Below are 22,615 nucleotides of genomic sequence, written 5' to 3'. Positions count from 1 at the left end.
TGATTTCAGATCTTGAATTTGTTGCTTTAGTAGCCATGCAACCTTGAGCAAGTACATTCTACCCCTTTTTCCTAATCTACTTTCTGTTTCTATGGATTTGCTATTCTGGACATTTCATATGTACCTTACATATTTGGCTTTTTTCATGTAGCATGATACAGTCATTCTTTTTTTTTTAAAGATTTATTTATTTGAGATAGAGAAAGAAATAAAGAAAGGGTACATGTGAATGTGAGTGGGGAGAGGGACAGAGGAGAAGGAGAGAGAGAGAGAGAGAATCTCACGCAGACTCCCCTCTGAGTATGGGACCCAATTCAGGGCTTGATCTCATGACCCTGAGATCATGACCTGAGGTTAAATTAAGAGTTGGACGCCTAACTGACTGAGCAACCCAAGCACCTTCGCATGATGCTTTCAAGGCTCACACATGTGGTAACATATATCAGTACTTCATTATTTTTATGGCTTAATAGAATTCCATCTTATGGATAGATCGCATTTTGTTTGTCAATTCATAAGTTTATGAATATTTGAATTGTTTCTACTTTTGGCTATTATGAATTATGCTGCTATGATCATTTGGGTACAAGTTTTTCTGTTGACACATATTTTCTATATATATATATATATATATATATATATATATATATATATATATAGCAGTTCCAGAATGTTAAAGAAAGACAAATGGCCAGTTTTTGTATGCTTTGAATAACAACAATAATTTTTTATATTATATATTACTAGGTTATATGGTAACTTTATGTGTAACTTTTTGAGGAACTGTCAAATTTTTTTCCAAAGCAGTTAGAAAATATTATATTCCACTAGGAATACCAATTTCTCCACATCCTTGTCAACACTTGTTATTTTCTGTTTTCTTTTTATTTAACTGTAGCCATCATGGCAAATATGAAATGGTATCTTGGTGTGCTCTTGATTGGCATTTTCTTAATGATAATGAGCATCTTTTCACATACTTATTGGCTATTTGTATATCTTCAATTCAGATCCTTTGCCCATTTTTAGTTGGGTTTTTAGTCTTTTTATTGTTGAGTTGTGTTGTCTATATCAATTTTTCTTTTTTTATAATTTTTAAAAAGATTTTATTTATTTTTTCATGAGAGACACACACAGAGAGGAAGAGTCACAGGCAGAGGGAGAAGCAGGCTCCTCGCAGTCAGGATCCCCTGAATCGGGGATCATGCCTTGAGCCGAAGGCAGACGCTCAACCATTGAACCACCCAGGCGTCCCTCTATATAAGTTTTTCTTAAATCATCAACATGATATGCAAATATTTTATCCCATTCTGTGTGTTTTTTCATTTTCTTTATACTGTTCTCTGATCTACAGAAGCTTTTAATTTTGATGAAATCCACTTCATCTAGTTTTTCTTTTGTTGCTTGTGCATTGGATGCCATGTTTAAAACAAAGCTGCCTAATCCAAAGCCCTGAAGATTTATGTCCATGTTTCCTTCTAGGAGTTTTATAGATTCAGTTTTAAAGTTTAGATTTTTAATCCATTTGGGGTTAATATTTTTGTATGGTATGAATTAGAGGCCCAAATTTATTTTTTTGTATGATATCCAGTTGTTCTAGCACCTTTTGTTGAAATGACTATTCTTTCCTCATTGAATGCACTTGGCACCCTTGCTGAAAATCAATTAATCATAGGTATGTGGCTTTATTTCTGGATTCTCTATTCTATTTCATTGATCTGTATGTTTATCCTTCTGCAATACCGCATAGTATTCATTACTGTAGCTTTGTAATAAATTTTAAGATTGGGAAGTGTGAGTCTTCCAACTTTGTTCTTCTTTTTCTTTCTTTTTTAAATAAAGATTTATTTATTTATTTATTTATTTATTTATTTATTTATTTATTTGCTTGAGAGAGTGAAAGAGCTCATGGAATGGAGGGGCAGAGGGAGAGAATCTTCAAGCAGACTCCCTGATGAGTGTAGAACCTAACATGGGGCTTGATCTCACAACTCATGAGATCCTGACCTGAGCAAGAGACAGGATGTGGGGCTCAATCCCAGGACCCTGAGATTGTGACCCAAGTCAAAGGCAGACACCCAACTGACTGAGCCATCTGGGCACCCCAGTATTGTGGTTTTTTTTCTTTTTTCTTTTTTTTTGTTTATTCATAGACACACACACACACACACACACACAGAGAGAGAGAGAGAGAGAGAGAGAGGCAGAGCCACAGGCAGAGGGAGAAGCAGGCTCCATGCAGAGAGCCCGACGTGGGACTCGATCCAGGGTCTCCAGGATCACGCCCTGGGCTGCAGGCGGCGCTAAACCACTGCGCCACTGGGGCTGCCCAGTATTGTGGTTTTTTAAAATATTTTATTTATATATTTGCTTTTAAAAAAATTTTATTTATTCATGAGAGACACACAGAGAGAGGCAGAGACACAGGCAGAGGGAGAAGCTCGATCCCAGGACCCCGGGATCATGACCTGAGCCAAAGGCAGACACTCAACTGCTGAGCCATCCAGGTGCCCCTTATATGTTTTTTTAGAGAGAGAGAGTAGAGGGAGGGGCAGAGGGAGAGACTCTATGTGGAGTGCAGAGCCCGAAATAGGGCTCCATCCCACCACCCTGAGATCATGACCTGAGCTGAAACCAAGATTCAGATACTTAACCAACTGAGCCACTGAGGGACCCCTATTTTGTATTTTGTTTATCATCACTCTTTATTATTTTTTCCCTTTTTTTTTGCTCTGAGTTTAATGTGCTTTTCTTTTGTAATTCCTAAGGTGATAGGTTAGGTTAGTGATTTGAGATCTTTCTTTTTGTTTATTGCTGTTTTTTATAGGTATAATCCTTGTAGTCTCCCTGTATTTGTTGCATCCTGTAAGTTTTGTTATGTTGTATTTTCATTTTCATTTATCTCATTGTATTTTCCAGTTTCCCTTGAATTTCTTCTTTGACCCATTAGTTATTTAGAAATGTGTTGTTTAATGTACACATGTTTGTGAATTTCCAAATTTCTATCTGTTGCTGATTTCTAATTTCATCATTGTGGTTGGAGAACATTCTTTGTAGGATTTCATTTTTTATTTTTATTTATTTATTTATTTATTTATTTATTTATTTATTTTTATAAATTTTTATTTATTTATGATAGTCACAGAGAGAGAGAGAGAGGCAGAGACACAGGCAGAGGGAGAAGCAGGCTCCATGCACCGGGAGCCTGATGTGGGATCCGATCCCGGGTCTCCAGGATCGCGCCCTGGGCCAAAGGCAGGCGCCAAACCGCTGTGCCACTCAGGGATCCCTTTATTTTTATTTATTTATTTATTTTTTAAAAAGTTTTCAGCGATTCTTTTTTTTAAATTTTTATTTATTTATGATAGTCACACAGAGAGAGAGAGAGAGAGAGACAGAGACAGAGACATAGGGAGGGAGAAGCAGGCTCCATGCACTGGGAGCCAGACGTGGGATTCGATCCTGGGTCTCCAGGATCGCGCCCTGGGCCAAAGGCAGGCGCCAAACTGCTGCGCCACCCAGGGATCCCCGGATTTCATTTTTTAAAAAATTTACTGAAACTAGTTTTGTGGCCTAATATAGTATATCCTGGAAAATTGTTCACATGCACTTAGAAGAATGTGTATTTTATTGTTGTAAATAAAATGTTCTATATAGGTCTGTTAGGTTTAGTTATCTTCAAGTTTTCTATTCCCTTGCTGATATTCTTTCTGGCTAGTCTATCCATTACTGAAAGTGGGATACCAAAGTCTTCAAATATTGTCAAAATGTCTATTTTCCCCTTTAATTCTGTCAGTTTTTGTTTCAAATATTTAGTTGCTCTTGTTTAGTGCATAAATGCTAATATCTTCTTGGTGGAATGACCCTTTTATCATATAATGTTCTGTGTCTCTCATAACAATTTGTGTCTTAAAATCTATTTTTACATTGCCCCATTTTTAATAGCTAAGCATTGTATTTTTATTTTTTATGGTTTTTACATTATTATTTTAATCACCCAGAGCTCATCATAACAAGTGCACTCCCTAACCCCTGTCCTCTATTCCACCTATCCCCGACTCCATCCCCCCTCTGGTAACCATCAATTTGTTCTCTATAGCTAAGTGTCTTGATACTTAGCTTTGGAGCACCAGGCAGGCTCAGTCAGAAGAGCGTGCAACCCTAGTTCTTGGGGTTGTGGGTTTAAGCCCCATGTTGGGTGTAGAGATTACTTTAAAAAAATAAACTTTAAAAGATTCTCTTTCTTGGTTTCTCTCTTTTCTCCCTTGTTCATTTTGTTTCTTAAATTTCACATATGAGTGAAATCATACAGTATTTGTCTTTCTCTGACTTATTTCACTGAGCATTATACCCCCCAGTTCCATCCATATTGTTGCACATGGCAAGAGTTCATTCTTTTTTTGGCTGGATAATATACCATCACACACACACACACACACAGACACCACATCTTTTTTATATTTGGGCTGCTTCCATAATTTGGTATTGTAAATAATGCTGCTATAAACATAGGAGTGCCTGCATCCCTTTGAATTAGTGTTTTTGTGTTTTTTGGTAAATACCAGTAGCACAATTACTGGATTGTAGGATGGTTCTATTTCTGTTTTTTTGAGGACCCTCCATGCTGTGTTCCACAATGGCTGCACCAGTTTGCAACCCTACCAACAGTGCACAAGGGTTCCTTTTTGTCCACATCCTCACCAACACCTGTTGTTTTTGTGTTTTTGATTTTAGCCATTCTGACAGGTGTGAGGTGATGTCTCGCTGTAGTTTTGCTTTGTATTTCCCTGACAATGAGTGATGTTGAACATCTTTTCATGTGTCTGTTAGCCATCTGGATATTTTCTTTGGAAAAATGTCTATTCATATCTTCTGCCAATATTTTATTTTAAAGATTTTATTTATTTATTCATGAGACACAGAGAGAGAGAAAGAGGCAAAGACATAGAGGGGGAAGCAGACTCCTCGCAGGGAGCCCTATGAGGGACTGGATCCCTGGACCCGGGATCACACACAGCCAAATGCTCAACTGCTCATAGCAGACGCTCAACTGCTGAGCCACCCAAGTGTACCCTGCTAATATTTTAATTGGATTATTTGTTTTTTGTGTGTTGAGTTGTCTAAGTTCTTTATATATTTTGAATACTAACACTTTTTCAGATGTTATTTGCAAATATCTTCTCCCATTCTGTAGGTTGCCTTTTAGTTTTGTTGATTGTTTCCTTCGCTATGCAGAAGCCTTTTATTTTGATGTAGTCTCAATAGTTTATTTTTGCTTTTGTTTCCCTACCTCATGAGATGCATTTATAAAAGTGTTCCTACAGCCAATGTTAGAGAAATTACTGCCTGTGCTCTCTTCTAGGATTTTTATGGTTTTAGGTCTCACATTTGGGTCTTTAATCCATTTTGGATTTATTTTTGTGTATTGTGTAAGAAAATGGTCCAGTTTCATTTTTTTTGCATGTTTATGTCCAGATTTCTCAACACGATTTGTTGAAGAGACTTTTTATCCCCATTGGATATTCTTTCTCACTTTGTTGAAGATTAACTGACTATATAATTGTGGGTTTCTTTTTTTAAAGATTTTATTTATTTATTCATGAGAGACACACACAGAGAGAGATGCAGAGACACAGGCAGAGGGAGAAGCAGGCTCCATGCAGGGAGCCTGACATGGGACTCCATCCCGGGTCTCCAGGATCACACCTTGGGCCACAGGCGGCGCTAAACCACTGTGCCACCGGGGCTGCCCTCCTTCTGGATTTCTTTTTTTTTTTTTTAATTTTTATTTATTTATGATAGTTACAGAGAGAGAGAGAGGCAGAGACATAGGCAGAGAGAGAGAGAAGCAGGCTCCATGCAGGGAGCCCGACGTGGGACTCGATCCCGGGTCTCCGGGATCAGGCCCTGGGCCAAAGGCAGGCGCCAAACCGCTGCGCCACCCAGGGATCCCTCTTTCTGGATTTCTATTCTGTTCATTGATCTGTGTCTATTTTGGTGGTAGAACTATATTGTTTTGATGACTACAGCTTGGTAATATTACTTGAAGTCTGGAATTGTGATGCCTCCACCTTTGCTTTTCTTTTTTAAGATTACTTTGGCTATTTGGAGTCTTTTGTGCTTCCATACAAGTTTTAGGATTGTTTGTTCTAGTTCTTTGAAAAATGCTGTTGGCATTTTGATAGGAATTGCATAAATGTATAGATTGTCTTGGGTGCTACAGACATTTTAACAATAGTTTTTTTTTCAATCCATGAGCATGGAATGTCTTTCCATTTCTTTTTGTCATCTTCAATTTCTTTCATAAGTGTTTTATACTTTTCAGAGTACAAGTCTTTCATCTCTTTGGTTAGGTTTGTTCTTAGGTATATTATTATTTTTGTAAATTTTTGATGGGATTATTTTCTTAATTTCTCTTTCTGCTTCATTTTTGCCATATAGAAATGCAACATTTCTGTAGATTGATTTTATGTCCTCCGACTTTACTTAATCCATTTATCATTTCTTGCAGTTATTTGGTGGAGTTGTTAGAGATTTCTTTTTTTTTAAAGATTTTATTTATTTACTCATGAGAGACACAGGCAGAGGGAGAAGCAGGCTCCATGCAGGGAGCCCGATGTGGGACTCGATCCCAAGACTCCAGGATCACACCCTGGGTTGAAGGCAGTGCTAAACCGCTGAGCCACCTGGGCTGCCCCAGGAGATTTCTATAAATAGTATCATGTCATCTGCAAATAGTGAAAGTTTTACTTCTTCCTTACTGATTTATATGTCTTTTTATTCCTTTTTGTTGTCTGATTACTGTGGCTAGGACTTCCAGTATGTTTAATAGAAGTGATGAGAGTGGACATCCTTTTCTTGTTCCTGACCTTAGGGAAAAGGCTCTCAGTTTTTCCCCATTGAGGATGATGTTAGCTGTGAGTTCTTCATATGTGGCCTTTATTATGCTGAGAAATGTTCCCTCTAACCTTACCTTGTTGAGGGTTTTTATCATAAATGGATGTTATACTTTGTCAAATGCTTCTTCTTCATCTGTTGAAATGATTATATGGTTCTTATTCTTTTTTATTTATAATTTTTTAAAGATTTACTTTAGAGAGAGAGAGAACAAACATGTGAGTGGGAGGAGGGGCAGAGGGAGACAGAGAGAATCTCAAGCAGACTCCATGCTGAGCCTGGAGCCCGACATGGGGCTCAATCTCACGACCCTGAGATCATGACTTGATCTGAAATCAGGAGTTGGATGCTTAACTGACTGAGCTACCCAGGCACCCTGGTTTTTATTCTTTCTCTTGCTGATGTATCATGTTGATTGATTTGTGAATATTGAACTACTTTTGCAACAACATAGGAATGAATCCCACTTGGTAGTGGTGAATTATTACTTTAATGTATTGTTGGATTCGATTTCATAGTATTTTGTTGAGGATTTTTGCATTTATATTCATCAGAGGTGTTGGCCTGTAGTTCTTTTTTAGTGGTGTCTTTATCTGGTTTTGAGTCAGAGCAATACTGGCCTATAGAATGAATTTGGAAGTTTTTCTTCCTTTTTCTTTTTTTTTGGAACAGTTTGAGAATAGGTATTAACTCTTCTTTAACTCTTTGGTAGAATTTGCCTGTGAAGCCATCTGGTCCTAGACTTTTGTTTGTTGGGATTTTTTTTTTTTTGGGGGGGGATTTTTTGATTACCAGTTGAATTTCTTTTTTTTTCTTTTTTCTTTTTTTTTTTTTTTTTGCATCAAGGATTTATTTTTTTTAATTTATTTTTTATTGGTGTTCAATTTGCCAACATATAGAATAACACCCAGGGCTCACCAGTTGAATTTCTTTGCTGGTAATCAGTCTGTTCAAATTTTCTATTTCTTCTTGTTTCAGTTTTGATAGGTCATATGCTTCTAGGAATTTATCCATTTCTTCCTGGTTATCCAATTTGTTGATACATAGTTTTTCATAATATTCTCTTTTAGTTGCTTGTATTTCAGTGGTGTTGGTTGTTATTTCTCCTCTCTCTTTTGTGATTTTATTTGTTTGGGTCCTTTCTCTTTTTTTCTTGATGAGTCTGGCTAGAGATTTATCAATTTAATTTTTTTTCAAAGAATCAGCTCCTGGTTTCATTGATCTGTTCTACTGTTTTGTTTTGTTTTTTGGTTCTATTTCATTTTTTTCTACTCTAATATTTATTATCTCTTTCCTTCTTCTGGTTTTAGGTTTTGTTTATTGTTTTCTTCCTAGCTCCTTTAGGTATAAGGTTAAGCTGTTTGAGATTTTTCTTGCTTCTTGAGTTAGGCCTATATTGCTATAAACTTCCCTCTTAGAACTGCTTTTGCTGCATCCCAAAGGATTTGAACCATTTTGTTTTCATTTGCATTTGTTTCCATGTACTTTTAAACTTTCTTATTTTATTTCCTGATTGGCCTATTTATTGTTTAATAACATGTTATTTAACCTTTATGTATTTGTTTTCTTTCCAGATCTTTATTGTGGTTGACTCTAGTTTCATAACACTGTGGTCAGAGAAGATACATGGTATGATTTTGATCTAAGTTTGTTTTGTGGCCTAATATGTGATCTTTTCTGGAGAATGTTTCATGTGCACTTGAAAAGAAAGTGTGTTCTGCTGTTTTAGGATGAAATGTTCTGAATATATTTGTTAAATCTATCTGGCTCAACGTGTCGTTCAAAGCCATTGTTTCATTGTTGATTTTCTGTTTAGATGATCTGTCCATTGATATAAGGGGATGGTAAAGTTCTCTACTATTATTTTGTTATTGATACTTTATGTTATTAATTGTTTTATGTATTTGAGTGCTCCCATATTGGGTTCATGAATTTGGGATTCCCCTTTATGATTATATAGTATCCTTCTTTGTCTCCTGTTGCAGTCTTTGTTTTAAAGTCAATTTTGGCCAATACAAATATTGCTATTCTGACTTTCTTTGGCATCCATTTGCGTTATAAATGTTTCTCCATTCCCTCACTTTCAATCTGCAGGTGTCTTTATTTTTTCTTAAGATTTTATTTATTTATTTGAGAGAGACAGAGAGTGAGAGAGATACCAAGAGAGAGCACAATCAGGGTGGAGGAGAAGCAGGCTCCCAGCTTAGCAGGGAGGCCAATGCAGGGCTTGATCATGACCTAAGCTGAGGGCAGATGCTTACCCAACTGAGCCACCCAGGAGCCCCACTAATATACTTTATAGATTTTCCAATTCTCGTTATTGCATGTAAATGGAATTATACAATATGTAGTCTTATATGAATGACTTCGTTCACTTAGCAAGATTTTTCCAAGGTTCATGCACGTTGAAGCATGTATGAGTAGTTTATTCTTTTTATTGCCAAATAATATTCCATTGTATGCATAGGCCCCATTTTGTTTATTCATTTATAATTTGATAGATATTTGGATTGTTTCCAGTTTTTGGCTATTATAAATAATGCTTCTATGAACAATATTATGCAAGGCTTTGTGTGAACATGTGTTTTCAATTTTGTAGAGTATATACTTAGTAGTGGAATTGCTGAGTTACATGGTAACTATGTTTAAATTTTCAAAGAACTGTCAAAATGTTTTCCAAAGTGGTGGCACTATTTGACAATTTCACCAGCAATATATGAGGGTTCCAATTTCTGTACATTTTTGTCAAAGCTTGTGTTTTTTACCTTTTAATTATAGCCATCCTTTTGTGTTACAGTGTCATCTCTTAGTGATCTTGATTTGCGTTTCTCTAATGACTAATAATGTAAGCATCATTTCATGCTTATTACCTACTTCTATATATTCACTGGGGACGTGTATATTTAAATTCTGTTCTAAAACAAAAACTTAAAAAAAAAAAGCTTAGACCAATGTTCTACAGATCTGTGATATAAATGACTTGCTCTTTTGGATTTGGTGACTTGCCCAATGACACACAGTGGATCAGGGGCAGAGATTGGCCCCCTACTACATGCAGCTCTCTATTACCTTTTGGTCCAGCAAATTACTTAATGTAGCTTACTGTCGTGGGGTGCAGGATCAAAGGCTATGTACACTGGCAGACCTAGGTTACATCTTGGTTCCTCCACTTCCAAGCTTTGTGACCTGAAACAATTGAATTAAGGTAGCTAAGCCTCAGTTTCCTTCTCTGCAAAATGGGGATGCTAATAGGACTTGATGTCCTAAGGATTAAATGGTATAATGTATATTAAGTGCCTGGGTATTTGTTTACAAAGGAAATGATCATCTACATAGAATATTCTAAAGGACTGACAAAAAACCTTTTGGAACTAAAAAGTGATTACTCATAGGATGTAAGGTTAATATATAAAAGCTATTGCTTTCCTATAGACCAATTGGAATTAAAAAATTAAAAATCAATACCATTTACAATATCACTGAAATTCAAATTCTCATATATAAACCTAGTAAAATACTTGTAAGATCTTTCTGATGAGAGAAATTTAAAAAGATCTAAATAAATGGAGGGATTATCTTATGTTCATGGTTTAAAAGACTCAATATTATTAAGATCTAATTCTTGACCTATAGATTTCAACTTGACCCGTAGATTCAATGCAATCCCAAACAAAATCACGGCAAACTGTAGATATAGACAAACAAAAAGGTATAGCAAAAGGCCTAAAACCGCCAACAAAATACTGAAGATGAACAAAGTTGGATGACTCAGGCTCCTACAGTAATCAAGACAGTGTGGTGTTGATGAAAGGATAGATAAATAGATTAATGGAACAGAATAGAGAGCTCAGAAATAGACCCAAATATAAACAACTATTCTTCGACAAAGGAGCAAAGGCAATTCAATGGTGAAAGTCTTTTCAACAAATGGTACTGGAACAACTAGACATCCATGAAAAACAAATCCTAGTCACAGACCTTGTATCTTTCACAGAAATGAACTCAAAATAGATCATAAACCTAAATGGAATGTGCCTGGCATGAGGCAAGTGCTCCATCAATGGTCACCATGGTTATTTGGAACGGTTCTGATGCTTTCTTGAGTTGGCTGGCCAAGAATTTGTGATGTTTGAGGGAGGTTGAGGGGGCCTTCTAAGCAGCCTGGGTTTCCTGTAATGTGACGAGAGGACCATCTGCATCCAGGAGTCACATGGGGTCTTTATTACAAAGGCAAATTCCTGGGCCTGATGCAGACTCAGACTCTCTGTGCCTTTTGTGTTTTTTTGTTTTTTCTTAAATAACACCCTCTGGTGATTTTGATGCAGATTAAGGTTTGGGAATTTGGGGTGTAGAATTTAGCTCTGATATGGAGTCTGTCACCACTTGAGTTCAAATCGCAGTCCCACCAATTGAATTGCCATGGTGTAATGGAAAGAGAAGGCTCTGGATTCAGAGGAACCTGGCTTTAATTTCTGCTTCTGCCCCTTATTGACATTATGACCTTAGGCAAGGCACCCTCCTCTGTGAGTATCAATTTCTCTTTTGCTAAACAAGGAGAGTAAATTAGTGGTTCTTTCCTCCAAGGCTTGTTGGGAGGTTTAAATGAGATAAAGCCTGGCCTTGTGGGTATTGTCCAGTGTCAATTGAATTACATCTGAACAGCCAGCCAGAGGAACGCAGTAGAGTGGGGAAGAAGGAAAGGGAAACAGAGTACTTGGATGGTTGTAAAGGAGCTGTGGAGGCGGAACCTTGGGTAGCCAGAGCACAGCGAGTGGGCCATTCACAGTGTTGCAGGACCCAAGGAAATGATGCTGGGCAATTCCGTGGTTTAGCATCCTTTGGAAGCTGGGTGCCTGCTCTCAGACACTAATGGCCCTGATAGTGGAGATATTTGAGACCTGAGTGACTGCCTGATTTCTGTCTTTAGAGTTTGAAAAGCCAGTCATAGACCATAAGTATCCCCTTCAAGAACTGGCATTTTTTAAAGGAAGCTTGTTTATAATGTATACTCTTGGCTTCTTCAAGATGAGAAAAAAATTCCTGAGCCCCCTCTGCTGGCTGTACTGCAGAAGAGCAAGTGGGGAATTACCAGAATGATCTCTAAAAGCATTCCCACTTTGACCTGGACATAGAGACACCTACACTTACAGAAACAGAGAGCCACATGCAGCCACATGTCCTTACACATGGATCATACATGAAGACATGCACAAGCACATACTGACATAGCACACAACCCACACTTGTGCTAGGTGGTTGACCATACCAGCTTAGGCCTCAGACCATTTAGAGCTATGCAATCCTGAGCAGGTTTCTTTCCTTTTTCTCCCCAGATTTACTGAGGTGTAGCTGACAATATAAAATTGTATATATTTGGGGCACTTGAGTGTCTCAGTCGGTTAAGTATCTGCCTTCGGCTCAGGTCATAATCTCGGGGTCCTGGGATCGAACCCTACATCGGGCTCCCTGCTCAGCAAGGAGTCACTTCTCCCTCCCCCTCTGCCTTTCCTTCCAACTTGTGCTTTCTCTCTCTCAAACAAATAAATAAAATATTTTAAAAATAAAATTGTGTATATTTAAGATGTACAACTTGATGATTTGATATACATATACATTATGAAAGATTCAACACAATCAAGCTACTTAAAATATCTACCACCTTACATAGCTATTGTTTTCTTGTTTTTAAGTTTCTTAACTTTTTAATTTTGTTATTTTAAAATGTGTGTATATACAAACATACTTATAAGTCTAGCTATGTGTATATTTTTATATGTGTATGCATATCTGTCTATATCATAATGTATGAAAAGGGCCTACTTGGCACATAGTAAGCACTTGGCAAATGAAAATTATTATGCTTTTATTACTGCCAAATTCAAGCTTTCAGAGCTTCAATTTTACTAATCTGTAAATTGTGTAAATTGGGAGTATTAACAAATGTTTATATGGTGCTTACTAAGTGCTAGGCACTGTTTTAAGTGCTTTCTATGTATTTTTTAATTTAATCCTCACAACAATCTTATGAAGTAGGTACTATTGTTACCCTCGTTTTGCAGATGAGAAAAATGAATTTCACAAAGGGTAAGTGACTTGTCCACTCATACAGCTAGTGTGTGGAAGAGCTGGGATTTGAATGCAGGCAGCCTTGGATCCAGAGAATGTTCTTAAACAGTAAATTATATCTGCCTCATGAGTAAGATTAAATTGGAAAAGTAATTTAAGATGTTGTAGGAAAATTGCTTAGCTAGGCACATCATAAACACTCAGTAAATACCAACTATTATTATTTACATTTCAGCCTTGCCACACTTACTAATTTGGTCTACATAGACATACAGATCTTCCTCCACTTACAAAGGAGCTCTATCTAGATAAACCCATTGTAAGTTGAAAATACTTTTTTATTATTCCTTTGGAAGGGGAAAGGAGCAGAGGGAGAGGGAGAAGCAGAGAATCTTAAGCAGTCTCCATGCCCAGCATGCAGCCTGACATGGGGTTTGATTCCACAATCCTGAGATTATGGCCTCAGCTGAAATCAAGAGTTGGATGCTTAATCTACTGAGCCAGCCAGGTGCCCCAAGTTGAAAATATTCTAAGTGGAAAATTCGTTTAATACACCTAACCTCTGAACACATATGAATGGATTAATTCATTTAGTGTAGTTATGTATTTAATGATATTTATTGAGCACACATTACATTATGTGAGTGGAGCTCTTTGAAGAACCAGGGCTAGGGCATTGAACACAACAGACAAATAATCCTTGACCCTGTGGATCTGACATCCTAGTGGATGAGAAAGACGAACAAGATTTAAAAAAGAAAAAAAGCCACTGTATTGTTGGTTAGATAGTGATCAATGTTCAAGAGAAAATGTAGGGGATAAAATGATTAGGGGGTTTACATTTTAGGTAAGGGTGGCCAAGGAAGGCCACAATGGTGGGTTGGGCCATGATCAGAAAGGAGGTGGTTAGAGGTGGTGGGTTCTGGATACATTTTGAAAGTAAAGCCAACAGAATCTGCTGATGGATTGGGTCAGGGTTGTGAGAGAAAGAGAGGAGTCTAGATGATTCTAAGACATCTGGCGCGAACACCCATAAGTGCAATTACCATTAACAGCTGGTGAATACTATAGAAGGAGCTGATTTACACTAGAATATTGGAAGCTGGGTTTTGAACACGTTAAGTTTGAGATGCCAATTGGATGTCCACATGGAGACACAAGTATGTACTTGAGTGTGCAAATTTGGAGTTCAGGGAAGAAGTTTGATCTGGGGATAAATGTATTTGTGAATTGTTGGAGAATAGATGGTTATTTAAAGGCATAAGACTGGATGCAATCACCAAGGGAGTGAATATAAATAAAGAAAAAGCTCAAGCACTGAGCCCTGAGGCAACCACAAAGTTCAGTCAGAAGATGAGAAGGAGCCAGCAAAGGAGATGATTTTTCAGGAAAATAAGAAAAGAGAGAGGATAGAGTGTGGTGTCCCGAGAGCAAGTGAAGAAGGGGTTTCCAGGACCAATCAATAAAGCCATCGATTGATCAATATTGCTGACGAGTCAAATAGCATGAGGAATGAAAACTGAGTCTTGTATTTGAAAATGTAGAGGTCACAGGTGAGCTGGAAAAGATTAAGTTCAGAGTGGAGTGCTGAGAGAAAAAGCCTGATTGAAATAGATTCAAGAAGAAATGGAGGAAAGGCAAACAGGGAGTAAAGATAACTGCTGAGCAAAGGGATGGAGCAAAGAGTTGGAGGGAAAGTGAGGTTGAGAGAGAATTTTTTTTTCATTGAGAGAAATCCTGGCGCGCTTGTAAGATGATTGGAATGGTTCAGAATTGCCGGATCGAGTAGAGGGGAAAGTTAATGATGGAGCGGAGTAAAGGAGGAATTAGCTGAAGGCATGGCCTTGAGTGGGTAGAAGGAATGGGACTGAATGCACAGGTGGAGAGCCTCCTAGCTGAGATTAATCTCCTAGTAACAAGAGAGAAAATAGCATATATGGGCAAAGATGCTGAAATGCTCTCAGAGAAACAGGAGGCGAAGTCATCAGCTAAGCATAGGGGTGGCATTTAGAGAAGAAAGCATGCTATGCTCTTCAAATAGATTTTCAAAATAAATGGACTTAGAGACTATAATATGGTTTGGGGGCAAGTTTAACATCCCACCTGAGATTAATAGTTATGAATTTATTATTTTTTATTATTTTTAAAAGAATTTATTTATTTATTAATGAGAGACACACAGAGAGAGAGACAAAGGCAGAGACACAGGCAGAGGGAGAAGCAGGCTCCATGCAGGGAGCCTGATGCGGGACTTGATCCCGGGGCTTTAGGATCACACCCTGGGCTGAAGGCAGGCACTAAACTGCTGACCCACCCACGGATCCCCCAATAATTATGAATTTATTTTATTTAATAGTTATGAATTTAAAGTGAAAGCAGAGAAATCATTGTGATTTTTCACCAACTCTGTTCAGGTAGGTGCAGGCACAGAGAAGATAAAAAATGGGATTTAACTAGGATCATTGCTATATAAGTGCCACAAAAGATTCTAATATGTGACCAAAATGATGTAAGGTGGGTAAGGAGAAGAGAGAGCATCAGATAGGTAGACAGTGAAAAGCTGGTAGGATCAATGAATTGGAAGTCTCACTGGGTTGACAGATTCCTGGATTTGTAGTGTAAGAGGGATTGAAATGAAAACATTGGGAGGGGGTATGATCAGGGAGGGTGATTATGATATTGAGACTGTGAACAATCTGCAGTTACTGATCATGGCCAGGCCTAAGTGTAGTTGATTAGAAATGGCTATAAGTTCTTTTCAGCTCCTCCTATCAAAACTGGAGTGCTTCCATGTCCCTTGAACCTGGACTGACCCTGTGACTTGTTTTGACCATGAGAAATTTCGAGGAGGAGGTGATGATGTATTATCTCTGAGCCTCAGCCTCAAGAGGCCTGGAGACTTCTACTTTGCATTGTAGGTATGCTGCCACCGCCACATTAAAAACGAAAAACAAAGAACAAGTGCTTTAAGGATAAAAGATCACATGGAGAGAGCTCAGCCAACCCACCATCAGGGGCATGAGTGAGCCCAAGTGAGAGCATAGAAGAACCAATCTATGGAATCATGAGAAATAATACATTGTAGTTGTGTTAGGCCACTAAGTTTTGGAATGTTTTGTTGTGCAGAGCAGATAACTAACACATAAAAGTATACCTTTGGGAGTGAGTGGCGAGATAAGGTCAAGGATGCAACCGTCGGAGGGGTGGAGTTCAAGGAACTGAGAAGCCAGGGTGTGGGAAGAATCATCTGTTTGTATTTTGAAATTGCCAGGAATTGAGGCAGGAGTAATGTTGGAAGGAGTGACAGTGTGCCAGGAACGAAAAATCTTCAAGAAATGAGTGGGTGTGATTTGCAGCAGTATGGTCTGATGAAATGAGATCCCAAGCTAGAGATTTCTATGCAGCTGGGTGTTTTTTATATGTACACACAGATATATGTAAATATTTATGTGGATTTTGTACACACATACAGATTTATGTATAGATATCTCATAGACGTGTTACAGATCTGTGTGGACAGATACACCAAGCAAGAAAATATGCACATAAGCACACACACAGTTATACACCTAAATCTCTACACATGTACAGGTGTTATGCAGGTACCTATGAACTCAAGCCACATGTGCACAAGCATGCACCCACATAAGCATTCATAGAAACACACAAACCTAGTGCATACAAGCATTTACACAAATGCATAGACACACAAACGTGGGCATACATTGAACAAATACAGACATCCAAATACACTGCCTCACTCAGAGAGATGTGCAGAGAACCTGCGTACGCAATGGTAGCATGCAAATGTCTAGACGCATGTCTTCATCCAAATGTCAGCATGGACACATGGGCATTGATACACAATATGTACACCACACATATGTATAACCATAGAACATTCACACATGCACACATGTACCTGAACACGTAAGCACACATTCAACAGTTATATCCACACATTCACCAGAACAGAAACACACACACATATACAGATATAGGCACTGAAACATTTGGGGCCAAACACAACACATTTGACCACACACACGAGCACATACATACATATTCATGTAAACATATGAGTGTATACACATATATGTACTCACGGCCCATGGAGGCCCCAGTACCACCAACGCACTCATGTTGCTTTCGTTATATTTTGAAAGTATTTTTAGATTCAGGTTTGTGTTCTGCTTGTGTTTACCAATCTGTATAGCTTGTATATAGCTTGTATTCCAACTATATAGCAGCCGCTGGACTCCTGCTTCTTTGGGGCAGCAGAGAGAGCAGACCCCTGAGCTTGTAGAAATGCAGTGGGAAGTGAGGCTGGACAGGTAGTACCTTTGTGCTTGTAGTAGCATAGCTTGGTGGCTAGAAGTATAGATCTGGACTCTAATAAGACCCACTTACTTCTGAATTCCTACTGTTAGCTCTCCCTGTTGCTTATGGCCTATGTCTTCAGAGATCCCTGGGAGCAGAAAGCGTGGCTTGAGGGGACAGGCCACATGGAACAGATAAGTATTGTCCTTATGTGGTGGAAGAATGGGTGAAGACAGGGCTTGGAAAATTCAGAATAAAGGGGAATTTCTGGTGGGTAGGCCTAAGTGAGATGCTTCCATTAGAGGCCTTAGGTAACAGGGAGCCTAAGACAGAGCTAGGGTTCTTCAAAGCCCTCTTCCGAAGGCCAGCTCATAGGCTCCCAGTCTTCTTCTGTTCCTGGTACTGCTGTGGGGGATGGACACTGAAGGGAACAGCTGTCCCTGTCTTACTAATTGTCCCAGGGCCGTGGTGGATTGGAACACAGGCCTCTTCCAAGGCCCTCTACCTTTTAAAAAATTTGAAAAAAAAAGGAAAAGATCATAAGTGTACAGCTCAAAGCATTTTTACAAAGTCATATAATTGGGTGAGCAGCACTCAGATCAAAAAATCATAAAATGACTAGCACCTCCAAAATCCTGCACTTGTTCCCTTTCAGTCACTCTACCCCAAAGATAGCCACTAGCCTGGTTTCTAACAGCATAGAGTTGGTTTTCACATGTTTCCAAATGAAATCATATAGCTTATTCTCTTTTGTGTCTGGCTTCTTTTACCCCAAGAGGGATGTCTGTGAGGTTCATTATTGTCACATAAATCAGTACCTTGTTCTTTTTTATTGTTGTATCGTATTCCAGTTTGAAGATGTACTGCGCTTTATTTAGTCACTTGAGTTGATTCACTAGTTTGGAGCTGTCACGTATATATACTATGAATGTTATAGTACATCTTTTACTGAACAGATGCCTCTACCTTATTGTTTATTTCTAAATTTTCATCCTTTATAAGAGGGCCACCTTCAGTTAGATAAGCTCTAGGCTCCACAAAACAAGGATCGTTATCCTGCCCAGGAGCCAGGCTTTTTGAAATTTACCAAAGGCTGTACCATGGCACAACTCCAAGGGATAGCATTTTCATGCGTTGTGCATGACTGGCACCCCTAGGGCATAATACAATGGGTCCGGTGTCCCCTGGATTTGTGCAGTGGGCAGCTCTCCACCACTTTATTTCCCATCTATTCTCAGGAACTGGGAGATGGTTAATTTCACTGAACTCAGAAAGACCTTTTGTCAAAATCTCTTATCCTTTATGTCCTTTTTGATTTTGAATCATGGGCACAGAATCACAAGAGCCATGGGTCAATCTAAGCAGTGCCAACAACCCATCAGCTAATTCTATGGGAATAATAAAAAAGAACCCAAACAATTACAGTAGGTGTTTGACTTTATAGAAACCTAATCATGGAGCTCTTGTTTGTTTTTTTTTAACCCATTAAGAGCTTCTTCAGACGTTCGGTAGACACATTTTAAGTCTCTTCCAGCCCCTTTGGACAGTCAGCAAAGGAGAAACAAGTGGGTTTTGGAAAGGGAGGTTTTGTCTAAAAGCAAGGCTCTAGTTTCTCTTTCTGCCCTAAGTTTCTAATGTAAAAGTGGGGAGTATGTTCTCTGAAGGCAGACTGATCTTCTTGCAGTCTCTGCTTGGCGGGTTCTGAGCTGGGCAAGTGGCACAAGCTCTCTAGGTCCCAATTTCTTCCTCTAACTCTTTCCTGCATTATGGGTCCCCCTGCAAGGGGACAGGAAGGGCAGTCATAACCACAGGGGACTAAGCAGCCTCCTCTACCTATGGCAAAGAGAGGGTGGCAGATCCAGAAACGGAGTACGACTACCCAGCAGGTGGGCAGAGGAAGGAACTCATGAATTCCTACCTGCTGAATGCAACAGGATGCGTCTTGTTTGAGCCATTTAGTGTCTTGGGGCTTTTGCAATGGGACAGAGCACAAGGTATGAAGCCTTGAGCAAGTTTACAAAGAAGCTTCTCCCGAGGACCCAGCAAGGGCTCTGTAGTTGGACAGAACTAAGTTCAAGTCTTGGCTTTGGATATCTTACACTCTGAGCCTCAGTTTCCTTATCTGGAAATTAGAGAAGAATAATTCCTGTCTCACAGGGTTCTATGAGGATTAATAAGACCATACATGGAGAAATGATACCTTTCACCTCATTTCCTCAAGTGTTTTCAGATCTCTGAGTTTCTGCCCAATGCAGTGGTCCTGAACCACATCAAACCCCATACCCCTTGGATAGAACACCTATTTTGTAATGACCTCTTTATCACTCTGAAAATAAATGCATTGATAAGATAGCCCCTTACTGCTCAGAGTTTGGCTCATGGACCAGCAGCATCATTGGCATCATCTGGGAGCTTGTTAGAAATGCAGAATTTTGGGCCAATTTTCAGGCTCACTGAATCAGATTCTGTATTTTAACAAAATCCCCACGTGGTCTATATGCACAATATAGTTTGAGACCCATTTTGATAATATACTTACACTCCTAATTAAATATAAAGAAACAAAATAACTATAATATAAAGGGAATATAGAATGAAAGTAATTGTAATAAAATTTTTTTCCATACACAAAGGCTCATACTCAACTATAGTATAAGATATAATGAAATAGTTGGATGCTTCCACCTACATGTAGACTCAGTGTGAAGGTAAATAGCTCTGCCTGCAGAGCTGGTGTGTATCCGTGACCAAATTACCAAAATGCCATAAGATTATCACAGCTGGTGATGGTTTTTAAAAAAGATTTTATTTATTTATTTGAGAGAGAGAGAGGGAGCACACAAGTGAGAGGGAGGGACAGAGGGAAAAGGAGACTTCCTGCCGAGCAGGGAGCCTGATGGGGGCTCAATCCCAAGATCCTGAGATCATGACCAGAGCCAAAGGCAGACACTTCACCGACTGAGCCACACAGGTGCCCCTCACAGCTGGTGATGTTTTGAAATGGTGGGCAGCTTTTGGTAAAGTACTGAACTAAACAAAGTATAGTGTGATCTTTCCTGGGTGTATGTACCATTGCATTCCTGGAAAATGCAGCATCTATTAAAACCAGTGTGTATGTAAGATGGAGTTAGGTTCAATATTCAAATAGTTATAAAAAGGGTTTCCCACTACACGAAAGCTTGATGAGACCTTCAAAAGAGATGTGTGAGACCAATGGGAAAAGAATAGTTTCTTCAATAAATGGTGTTGAGACAAATGGATATCCACATGTGAAGGAAGAAAACAGGACTGCTGTCCTACACCACTCACAAAAATTAACTCAAAATGGATTAAAGACTTAAATCTAAGACCTGAAACCATAAAACTCCTAGAAGAAAATACAGGGAGAAAACTCCTTAACATTGGTTTTGACAATGATTTTTTGGATATGACACCAAAATCACAGGGCAAGATGATGATGAGAGGTTAATATCTAAAATATGTAAGGAACTCGGGTACTGAGGAGGGCACTTGACAGGATGAGCACTGGGTGTTATACTATATGTTGGCAAAACAAACTTCAATAAAAAAATAAAAGAACTTACAGCTTAATGTTGCCATAGCTTGGGCTAATAAAAATAGTTTTCTCGTAAAAAAATGATAAAATATGTAAGGAACTCATATAACTCAATAGCAAAAAAGCCAATCCAATTGGAAATTCAGGCAAAGAACCTGAATAAACATTTTCCAAAGAAGGTATAAAACTGGCCAATAGATGCATGAAAAAGTGATCAACATTAGTAATCGTCAGGGAAATGCAAATCAAAACCACAATCAGATATTATCTCACACCTGTTAAAATGGCAATTATCAAAAAGGCAAGAGATGAGTGCTGGTAAGGGTGTGGGGGAAAGGAAACCCTCTCATACTCTTGGTGGAAATGTAAATTGGAACACCCACTATGGAAAACAGTATGGAGATTCCTTAAAAATTAGAAATAGAAGGGCACCTGGCTAGCTCAGTCAGAAGAGCACAAAAGTCTTGATCCCAGGGTTATGAGTTCAAGCCCCATGTGGGGGTACAGAGATTACTTAAATAAATAAAACTTTAAAAAAACTAAAGGAGAACCCGGGTGGTTCAGTTGGTTAAGTGTCCAACTCTTGATTTTGACTGGGGTCATGATCTCAGGGTCGTGGGATTGAGCCCTGGGTTGGGCTCTATGCTCAGCACGGAGTCTGCTTGGGATTCTCTCTCTTCCTCTACTGCTCCCCCCACTTGTGTTCTCTCTCTCTTTCTCTCTCAATCAATCAATAAAATGAGAAATGGAACTACTCATGATCCAGCAATTACATGATTAAGTATATATGTGATGGAAATAAAATCAGTATCTTGGAGAGCTATCTGCACTCCTGTGTTCATTGCAGCATTATTCACGATAGGCAAGATATGGAAACAACTTAAGTGTCTGTCAGTAGATGAATGGATAAAGATTATACAGTGGAATATTATTCAACCATAAAAAGGACATCTTGCCATTTGGTCCAAATGAACGTGGAGGGCAGGCTGCTAAGTGAAATAAGTCAGACAAAGACAAATATTATATAATCTTACTTATATGTGGAATCTGAAAAAAAGCCGAGCTCATAGAAACATAGAGTGGTGGTTACCAGGGGCTAAAAGGAGGGGGAAATGGGGAGAGGCTGGTCAAAGGGTACAAACTTCCAGTTATAACACGAATAAGTTCTGGGAATGTAATATACAGCATGGTGACTGCAGTTGTATAGTTGATTGTATAGTTGAAGTTTGCTGGGAGTAGATTTTAAATGTTCTCACAAAAGAAAGAAAGAAAGAAAGAAAGAAAGAAAGAAAGAAAGAAAGAAAGAAAGAAAGAAAGAAAGAGAAAAGGTAACTATGTGAGGTGATGGATATGTGAATTGACCTGATTGCAGTAATCATTTCAGAGTATATACATATATCAAATCACCATGTTTGTACACTTTAAATATATATAGTTTTATTTATGAAGTATTCCTCAATAGATCCAGGGGTGAAAAAGATCATGTGTGATGTGGGGCAGTTCTTTGTCATTTGAGGTTGCGTCTGGTTTCCTGGTCTCTGACTACTAAATGCCAATAATGACTCCCTTGGTCACTGTAGCAATCAAAGGTGCCCTCCAGTTTTTCTGGTGAATGTTCCCTAGGGGACGGCAGTACCCTCATGAGAACCAAACATGTCTAAAACTATGGAAGCCTAGAGTGTCAGAATGGAGTGGGGTCCCAGGGAGCCTTCAGAGTGTCAGAATGGAGTAGGGTCCCAGGGAGCCTTCTGACCAATCCCTAGACTTTTTTTTTTT

General features: G+C 38.6%; 1 long non-coding RNA gene across 4 annotated transcripts in view; it reads left to right on the top strand.

The window, feature by feature from the left end:
* LOC144308471 (uncharacterized) overlaps positions 1-22,615 on the top strand; it is a 349,376-nt gene that overhangs the window by 184,685 nt on the left and 142,076 nt on the right. Inside the window, exon 4 of one of the 4 annotated variants that reach the window (XR_013374940.1) lies at positions 8,472-8,526. The exons of the other annotated variants lie outside the window; for them this stretch is intronic. This is a non-coding gene — a long non-coding RNA (uncharacterized LOC144308471). The remainder of the gene's footprint in view (positions 1-8,471; positions 8,527-22,615) is intronic. 4 annotated transcript variants of the gene reach the window in all.

This window comes from Canis aureus, chromosome X, assembly GCF_053574225.1.
Source record: "Canis aureus isolate CA01 chromosome X, VMU_Caureus_v.1.0, whole genome shotgun sequence".
In the NCBI taxonomy this organism is placed as follows: Eukaryota; Metazoa; Chordata; class Mammalia; order Carnivora; family Canidae; genus Canis; species Canis aureus.
Note: the sequence above shows the minus strand (reverse complement) of the source record. Positions and strands in the feature narration are given on the sequence as shown.